Source organism: Cyprinus carpio, unplaced genomic scaffold (genome assembly GCF_018340385.1).
Source record: "Cyprinus carpio isolate SPL01 unplaced genomic scaffold, ASM1834038v1 S000006759, whole genome shotgun sequence".
NCBI classification, from domain to species: domain Eukaryota; kingdom Metazoa; phylum Chordata; class Actinopteri; order Cypriniformes; family Cyprinidae; genus Cyprinus; species Cyprinus carpio.
This window is the reverse complement of record NW_024879356.1, coordinates 293,501-303,124: the sequence shown is the minus strand read 5'-3', so window position 1 is coordinate 303,124 and position 9,624 is coordinate 293,501. Positions and strand designations below refer to the sequence as shown.

At 36.9% G+C, this 9,624-nt stretch overlaps 1 pseudogene; it reads left to right on the top strand.

Moving 5' to 3' along the window:
• Positions 1-6,645: 6,645 nt before the first annotated feature.
• LOC122144778 lies at positions 6,646-7,837 on the top strand (annotated as a pseudogene).
• The last annotated feature ends 1,787 nt before the right edge of the window (positions 7,838-9,624 follow it).

Sequence of the window (9,624 nt, the reverse complement as noted above, 5' to 3'; positions counted from 1 at the left end):
GACAAAATATCTTAAACTGTCTTGCAAAATAAGGGACCTTATGGTCTTAAAAAAAAAAGGATTAATTAAAAAAAGGATTGATGTTCTAAATATATTATATATCTATAATTGGGCTTGGGAATATATATATATATATATATATATATATATATATATATATATATTAAATAGGATTATTTTTAGGACCTTAATGGTCATCCTAAAAATCTTATTGAATATCTTAATATCTGAAAACAATTATCTTAAATATCTTAGTCCTGAATATCCTAATGGAACACCTTTAATATATGGTCCTAATATTGTATTATTATTTTTTAAAGCATTCATTTTATTGTTATTTTTACCGTTACTTAGTATTTTTACGGTGAAATGTGATTTGAACATGTTTTTGTCCAGAGATTTGCCTGTGTAATTGCAGTTGTTTGAAGGTTTTTGATTGCCTCTACTGCTCAAAGATGAGCAGATTTTAGAATGAGCGAGACTTACAGAGTCATGTGGCAAGTGACTTTCAAGACATTTGTAAATACATCCTGAATCAACATGGTGCTTGATTAGACTTTATCATTCAAATAAACAGGGCAAAGTTAAGGCAAAAAAAAAAAAAAAAAAAAAAAACTCTTGCTCTCAATATACTTGCAAGGCACAAGTCTAAGCTTACGTGAGATTTACCCCTGCATTAATACATGTAAAACAAGACTTGACAGTGTTCATGTGAAATTTGACTATCATACAGTAATTATGAGCTGAAAGAAACCTGAATGAAAAATGAATACCCTTCAGGTTCAGGAAATCTTGCATGATGTCTTCTACCCTGGAGTATATGTGATGTCACCATGACAATGCTCTAACCAAAACTGTAAATAAAAAAATATGGATTTAGAATTAGTTGAAATTCTTGTGGAGTATACAACATGGTCCCGAACGAAATCACAAATATAGCTTTTATTTGACAATACATTGTAAGAGTAGCTTAACCATTCTCGTTAATTAAATGGTCAACTGATATTCTAAAACAAATGACACTCATGGTAGATGCTTTAAGCAGCTTTCCAGGTTCTTTTTATTGGTTTCAGTGCTGAGTTTTGAATAGATAAGCCTTTTCTATTTTCTGTTACTTTTTAAAGAATGACTGTAAAATAAAACCAGGACTGTGTCAATGACTCTTTATTTTGCTTCTCTTCTCTGTTACTTCACGTCTTTGCTTTATTATGTCATTTCTAAGTATAGTAACATGTCATACAGTACATAGTGACTGTGCCCTAGCAACAGACTGTAGCTTTGACATTGTCACTGGGACAACTGTCTTCCACTTAAAAAGGAACCGCTGTTAATCATACGCCACAAGCCCTGAATTTCCCTCACAGCACTAGTGATATGCTTCAGCATCACATGTTCCAGCTGCACACTGCCTTTTGTCTCTTTCATGGTAACACTTATTCACGATTAAACTAAGACTTCTCACTCATAAATTCCTAATTTGCTGCTTAGGTAATACGGGTTAGTAAGGTAGTTGTTAGGTTTAGGTATTGGGAGTAGGATTAGGGATGTAGGAATAAGGTCATGTAGAATAAGTCATTAATATGTGCTTAATTAGTACTAAGGTAAATGGCTAATATTCTAGTGTTATGCATGCTAATAAGCAACTAGTTAAGAGACCCTAAAATAAAGTGTTACCTCTTTCATCAATGTTCAAGGCATTTGTTTTGTTTGTTTGTTTGTTTGTTTGTTTTTACAGTCATGTGCTGTGCAATTGCCCAGTGGGAAGCAAATGATTAAAGATCACATGTACACAGACCTAATCAGTCATGCATTTATCTTTTAAGTATCATTAAGATATTATTCATTTTTTTTCTACATTTATATTTTTTATAGTTTTATATATTTAATTTATTTTTTAATTAAACTAAATGAAAATGAGAAATGTAGCTTTAGCAACTAGCTGAATTTTCTTTTTTCATTTTTTAGTATTATATATTTTAGTCTATAGCAAATTAAATCAAATAAAAATTAGAAATGCATCTAGCTGACATATTTCAATTATTCAATTATTATTATTTAAATTTCAGTTTTATTTATTTTAGTCCATAAATTTAAATAAATGAAAATTAGAAATGATTTTTTTATTTTTATTTTTTCAGTTTTAGTGTTATTTATTGTAGTATATTAAGTTATTGGGTATATATGGAGATACCCAGTCTAAAGCAGAAATCAACTGAAACTATACTGAGATACTGTATGTGCACTGCGCTTTGAGCTGCACGTGAAGGTCACGTCATAATCTGTGAAGCCCCACAACGTTTAGATGATGTGTTGAACACAGAGTGCAAAATGGAATCAATTGTGCTTCAATATTTCAGAGGGATAAAACTAGTGTCCTATCTCCACATTTCATTCTATACAAAGACTGTAGGGTGTTTTAAGGAGCACTGAGGGGTGTGCTGTGGAAGGAGGTGATATATAGGGATGAAAGATTTTGCTACAGAACTCTGCTGACACTGGAGCTCTTCTCTGCACTTTTTGATAGCATAAGCTTTCCCTCCCATTACCTTATCGTTTCAGCCCCCGTGTCCATCAAACACAGTCTGGGCTCTTTGCCAAAGACCCCATAAATAGTTGAATCATTATTATGATGCATAATATTTTGATCTACAGTATTAATGGGAACACTGTACAAAATGACTTACCACAGGGACTGAATCATTTAATTGATGGCTGTCTCAGTGCAACGTTCCTGAAGTTTTCAGGAATAAACCATTATAATTTTGATTATTAAAGCTACTCTATATAAGGTTTGGCCATCTAGGCCATTAAAAGTGTCTTACCCTGTTTGTCTTACCCCTCTCGCTTGAGGGTGTCAATGATGGCCTTCTGGGTTAACCTCTTACCCATGATTGCGGTTTTGAGTAATGAACCAGGCTGGGAGTTTTTAAAAGCCCTCAGGAATCTTTTGCAGGTGTTTAGAGTTAATTAGTTGATTCAGATGATCTAGGTTAATAGCTCGTTTAGAGAACCTTTTCATGATATGGCTAATTTTTTGAGATAGGAATTTTTGGGTTTCATGAGCTGTATGCCAAAATCATCAGTATTAAAACAATAAAAGACCTGAAATATTTCAGTTGGTGTGCAATGAATCTACAAATATATGAAAGTTTAATTTTTATCATTACATTATGAGAAAATAATGAACTTTTTTCACAATATGCTAAGTTTTTTGAGAGAAGGACCTGTATTGTTTGATCTGATGCTGTTTTATTTTTTTATTTTATTTTTTTTACGGTGGCCCAGTAGTGCACAACACAACAAAATTATCACAACAAACAAGCTGCAACCAAAGTGCTGAATGGAAACTAGTTGCAACACATCGAAATTAGCACAACACAATGGAAACAAGTCACAACACAAAGGAAACAAGCCACAAAACAACGGAAACAAGTTGCACATAACAAAATTACAACAAGCCTCAACACAAGCGGGACACAAGCCGCAACACAACAAAAACAAGTTGCAACACAATGGAAACAAGTCGCAACACAACAAAATCACCAGAATACAATGGAAACAAGCTGCAACACAACAAAATGCCACAACACAAAGAAAATAAGTCGCAACACAATGAAATCGCCACAACACAATGGAAGTAAGTCGCAACACAATACAATCGCCACAACACAACAGAAATAAGTCACAACACAACAAAATCGCCACAACACAACGGAAACAAGTCGCAACACAAACAGAATCACCACAACACAACGGAAACAGTCGCAAGCTTTCACACAACAGAATCGCCACAACACAACCGACACAATCGCCACACAACAACAAACATCCCACCACCAAAACACAACGGAAACAAATCACAACACAACAGCATCAACACAACACAATGGAAACAAGTCACAACACAATAGAATCAACACAACGCAAACAAGTCGCAACACAACAAAATCGCCACAACACAATGGAAACAAGTCGCAATACAACAAAATCACCACAACACACAATGGAAACAAGCCGCAACACAACAAAATCACCAGAATACAACGGAAACAAATCACAACACAACAGCATCAACACAACACAATGGAAACAAGTCGCAACGCAACAAAATCGCCACAACACAACGGCAACAAGTCGCAACGCAACGGAATTGCCACAACACAACACAAATCGAAACAATGTCGCAACGCAATGAAATTGCCACAACACAACACGGAAACAAGTCGCAACGCAACAAAATCGCCACAACACAACGGAAACAAGTCGCAACACAACAAAATCGCCACAACACAATGGAAACAAGTCGCAATACAACAAATCGCCACAACACAACGCAAACAAGTCGCAACACAACAAAATCACCACAACACAATGGAAACAAGCCGCAACACAACGGAAACAAGTCGCAATACAATGAAATTAGTCCTAGCAACTATAAAGTATCATGGCAAAATAATAATAATGATGATGATGATGATGATGATGATGATGATGATGATGATGATGATGATGATGATGATGATGATGATGTGAAGTGGTGGGGAATGTCGTGGCCTAACGGTCAGAATGTTGGACTTGCAACCCAAGGGTTGCAACGAGTTCGAGTCTCGGGCCGGCAGGAATGGTAGGTGGGGGGAGTGAATGTACAGGCTCTCCTCCACCTTCAATACCATGACTGAGGTGCCCTTGAGCAAGGCACCGAACCCCCAACTGCTCCCCAGGCGCCACGCCATAAATGGCTGCCCACTGCTCCGGGTGTGTGTTCACTGCTGTGTGTGTGCACTTTGGATGGGTTAAAAGCAGAGCACGAACTTACGAGTATGGGTCACCATACTTGGCTGTATGTCACGTCACTTTCACTTTCACTTTTTAATAATAAATAATAAATAATAACTAATAATAATATAATCATAATAATAATAATAATAATAATAATAATAAATAAATAAACCATACATAGCAACTTACATAGCAACATTCCCTTGCAACCACCCAGAAACTCTTTGGCCTCAGGCTAATTAGTTTTTCTTCCTTAATCTTTGTATCCAACCTTTTGTATCCACTTAGGCACTTAAAATGCCAGAAAATATGAATATAGATGTCTCAAGGCAGAGGAAGGGAGGGACTCTTTGCTTCTACAACTCAGATGAGCCTCTGTGTAGCACAGGATTTGGTTGCTTTGAACGTGTGACGTGTGCTTGAATGCATTCTGTGACATTGTGACCCTTCTTTGTTCATCACAGATAATAACAGATGGTCACTCCTTAGAATTTTTTTAAATTAGCCCCCTAACAGATGGATGTTTAAGCATGACAAATCTCTATGATTTTGATTTATTAATAATGACGGGTTTGTGTCACGCTTTTATAAATTGCTACAGAACAGTGCCTATTTGTCAAATATGTTCAGTTTAAAAAGCCCATCTTGGGAAGCAGTACACTTTCTGTTTTATTTCAAGGAAAGAATAGCCTTTTTTTGTGTTTAGATGCGCTTGCATAATATGAAGCAAAAAGTTGCACTGTTTATTAATGCAAATTGATATATAATGTGAAATTCTTAACATGCTACATATGCTGCCTACATGTAGGCTTTATTGTATTATTCAAATCTTTAGCAATGACAACTGTTTTTAATTTCCTTGTTGTTTGTAGATTTTTTCATTTCTGACCTTACATGGCTTAAAGATGCTGTTAATGTGCAAATATAATCAGGGACCCTGGGGGCCTCTTTATCCTAAAGGAGAGATCAGCAAGGTGGGGCAGAATGATGATTCAGCTTGTACAGCTTGCCCAAGTGACCTGTTACCGGGTTCATTACGGTTACCTCCTCCAAAGAAACATCACACTCAGCATTTGCTTATGTCGTTATTTTTTCTAACATTCTTAGCCTCTGAAGCAGAACCAATCGAAATGCTTGCAAATTGAGATTCGTTTTTACCGTACGCTCTACCTCCCTCTAGTGTCTAGACACATTAAATTAATCAAGATAAGACAGACACTCAAGCGATTACATTATAGCCTACATAAAATTAATCATTCTCAGTGTTGTAATAAAATCAAGAAAAGTTATAATTCGATTTTATTCAGTTCTAAGAAGGTTCAAAACTTGTTGTTGTTTTTATCATGTTGCTGTTTCATTCGTTTAGTTATGTTTATAATAAAATAATAATAATAATTAGCCTATAAAAAGAGAAACGTAATTTTTTTTTCTGTAACAACATGCTGTACGATACTACTATTTGTATAATCTGGCCTATTCTAATTGTAATTATTATAATTAGATACGCAGAGCATTTAATAGGTTATGAAACAGTACTCGTTTTCACCTACAGAGTGAATTTATTGATTCTACTACGCTGAAGGATTCTATTAATATTCATAAACAAAGTCTTACGTCAAATAGATATAACGTCAAAGCTGCCTAATTAATATTCATAAGTTAACCTTTGTGCCATTGGAACGTTTCACGCGCAACGTCCAACATTGCTTAATTAATATTCATGAGCAGAGGCTTAGCCGTAGTAGGATTCGTGATTTCGGACCCGGAAGTGGTGTAATAGTTTACCCGCTCTCTTTGTGTTTAGTTTGGGAGTTTGAAAGCGGACTGTGTGTGTTCTGACACAAATGGAAAGTTGACCGCTTGGGAATGGAAGATGAGTCTTCCGTGTGTGTGAATGTCACCGCTCAAAATCATGCCTGGTTGTACTGGACGCGATGGGGAAAATCTGTCCATGTATCCAGCGGACGCGGTAGCACTGATTCGGCCGGGATGCCCCCGCGGCCGGCAGCGACGCGAAGGTGAAGTGGTGCCATCATCATTATCGTTATCCTCGAAGGATGTTTTGAATTTTCATAGTACACAAACACATGTGAGCCAGGAGCAATAATAAAGAAAGTACCGAGAGGGAAACCATAAGAGCCGTTTTGACATTTTCGTTTAAGGAGGAATTTTGGTTCCACTATCAGAGACCCAGAGATCCCAAAGACCTGGAGAGAAAGAGGATTTGACATCACACTGAACGATTTGGGTCATGAGAATGATGATGAAAGGATGCAATGTAGCACAAAAAGTCTCCAACAAAACATGGAGAGCAGGCTCAGGACTGGGAGATCCTGATGGGAATCATCATATTGATTATAATATTGATTTGAAGAGTGGTGAAGATCCCAGCCTATCAAAAGAGCACTGTTTACTGCACCGTATACTGTATTGCCAATGATACTTATAGATACCTTTTGAGAAAAACAACATCTGATCATCAAGCTACGTCTTTTATCACCATCATCATCATCATCAGATGTGCTGCGTTTTACCGCGCCCATCGACTGTGGTTGGCGCAATTGCAGAATTGAACCATGATCACTATCCAGATCCCTATACAGTCCTCTGACCTGATGCTGTCTGTATTAAACAGCTCTTAACACTGACAGCAGCTTAGCTGTTGTTTTTAACCTGTCGTTTTGTCCCTTGATGACAAAACCCCTGCGTACCGCTTACGACGTTTGCAAAAACGCAGTTTGTGAAGAATGTCTGAAAAGATACATCATCTCACAGGTATCCACACCCATACCATCTCAGTTTTCCTTTCTTTTTCAGCATTTGAATACAATCAGTGGATGTTTCTTTGTTTGTGTCTACAACCACCTTTAAAGTGTGACTGATGCAATTCTAATATGCCTCTACCGGCCAGCAATGATAATCCCATCCTGCTGAGTTTTGCTGTTTGAAAACGTCCTGTCATCTTAAGTGCTTTTCTGTCTTTCATGCCCTGGTATAAGGATGGTAAAACTGTGATACTCCATGATTACATGTTTATGGTCTTTACAAGGTCATCTAAAGGTGTTTCGACAAGCATGTTTTTGTTGGAAGAGCACCTGTCAGCCAGCCTGATATTTGCTTTTCTTAATTGTTTTGTCTTCTATTAATAGCATGTTTCTGTTTTGTTAATGGAGAAGTTTTCCCATTGTGTTTGTGAAAACGTTCTCATCCTGTCCTGTCCCGCTTTGGAGAAGTTATGGCGTTTTCCTGTGTGCTTGAGTCCTGGCCCCTGTGGTTCACCATCATAAACTTGGAAAGGTTGAGTTTTTTTAGTCATGTTTAGTACTCCGCGTCGGTCTCCCGCAGAGTCGAGGCCCTTGTTGTGTAACACCAATACAGTGCATCTCTGTGTGATAGTACAAAAAAACAAAAACATGAGCCATTTCCTGAGTGTTCCCTCATACAGCTACATGACAACACCAGCATGTGTAACCACCGAGTGCCTTAGCATGGATGGCTTGGTTTAAACTTGAAAAAGTTTTTAACTTGATTTTTTATATTTAAACAAATCAAGATTAGGCATGGGCATCCAGGCATTTTTATTTTGACGTTTTGTGTTTTGGTTTGCATGCGTACTTTAGCTAGACTTTTGCTTGATAACAAAACCTCTTGGACAAGTTAATTCTGTTTAAAGCATTAGACATGAGATTGGCTGTGAATTTTAGATAGATTCACTCAAAGAATTTAACAATCATTTGCCCAACCTAATTTCATTTCAAACCTGTATGACATTCCTTTCTTCTGTGCAACACAGAAGAATTTGGTCTAGAAAAGGAAAAGGTCAAGAAAAGTTTTTGTTTGTTTGTTTGTTTTTTTGTTCTACCCAGTGGCAGTGAGTCATGTCGCTGGCAAGGGGAGGAAGAAATTGTGCTGTAATTGATTGCTTAATCACTGAGCTCAGCCTCTCTCTGCCCTAATTACATTACATGACTGTTTGCTGGAAGGTCTGTGTGCGGTTTGCAGGGAACATAGAAACAATTTGCCCTTCTGGAGCGATCTTGGGGTCGTAATCAAGTAATGTTAGTTTGACTGTTGCTGCTCTTCTTTCAAATCAGATTTATTGCCCCCATGAATAATCTTGGGGGTCAGGCAGAGGTTGTGGCAGTGTTTGGTGAGCTCACTTGGCCTGTTTAGCTGCAAGCCTAGACCTTTTTTCTCGTCTGTGTTCTGGAGTGCACAATTATGATGATGATGATGATGATGATGCTGCCAAAAAGAATTTTGTTTACATAGCCACTTGCAGATATATCGCCACTCCTCTCATTGTAGCAGCGTGTGTTTTGCTATTCATGGATATACTGTAAAAAGCTGATTACCTGTAAAACCTGTCTGTTTGAATCGTATCCAATGACAGCTTTACAGCTGTGTACAGCATCATAACAAGGTGACATAATACATACTGTAAGGTACTTTGTTTCTGGTCCTGGCTACTTGAAAACATGAAAACATCCTTTATGTGAGCATTAGGCTTACAAAAATTTTAAGTGAAGTGCAATCTATGACTAGATTTGGGGTTTTATGTTATTAGTATTATTTAATTTAAAGGGATAGTCCACCCAAAAATACATTTCTGTTATAATTTACTCACTCTCATTAGCCGGGTTTCCATCCAAAGTTGCAAATTTAACTTATGCGCAAAATTGGAATATCGCACAAAACTTTTGCGAACAAGCACCGTTTCCATCCAATGAGTCAAAAAGGACAAAATCGCCACTTCCTGATAAACATGCACTATACATCACTAAAAAAAGTAGGAGAAGCTACTGAATATAATAATTTTCATATATAGGCTAATAAATTACTTGC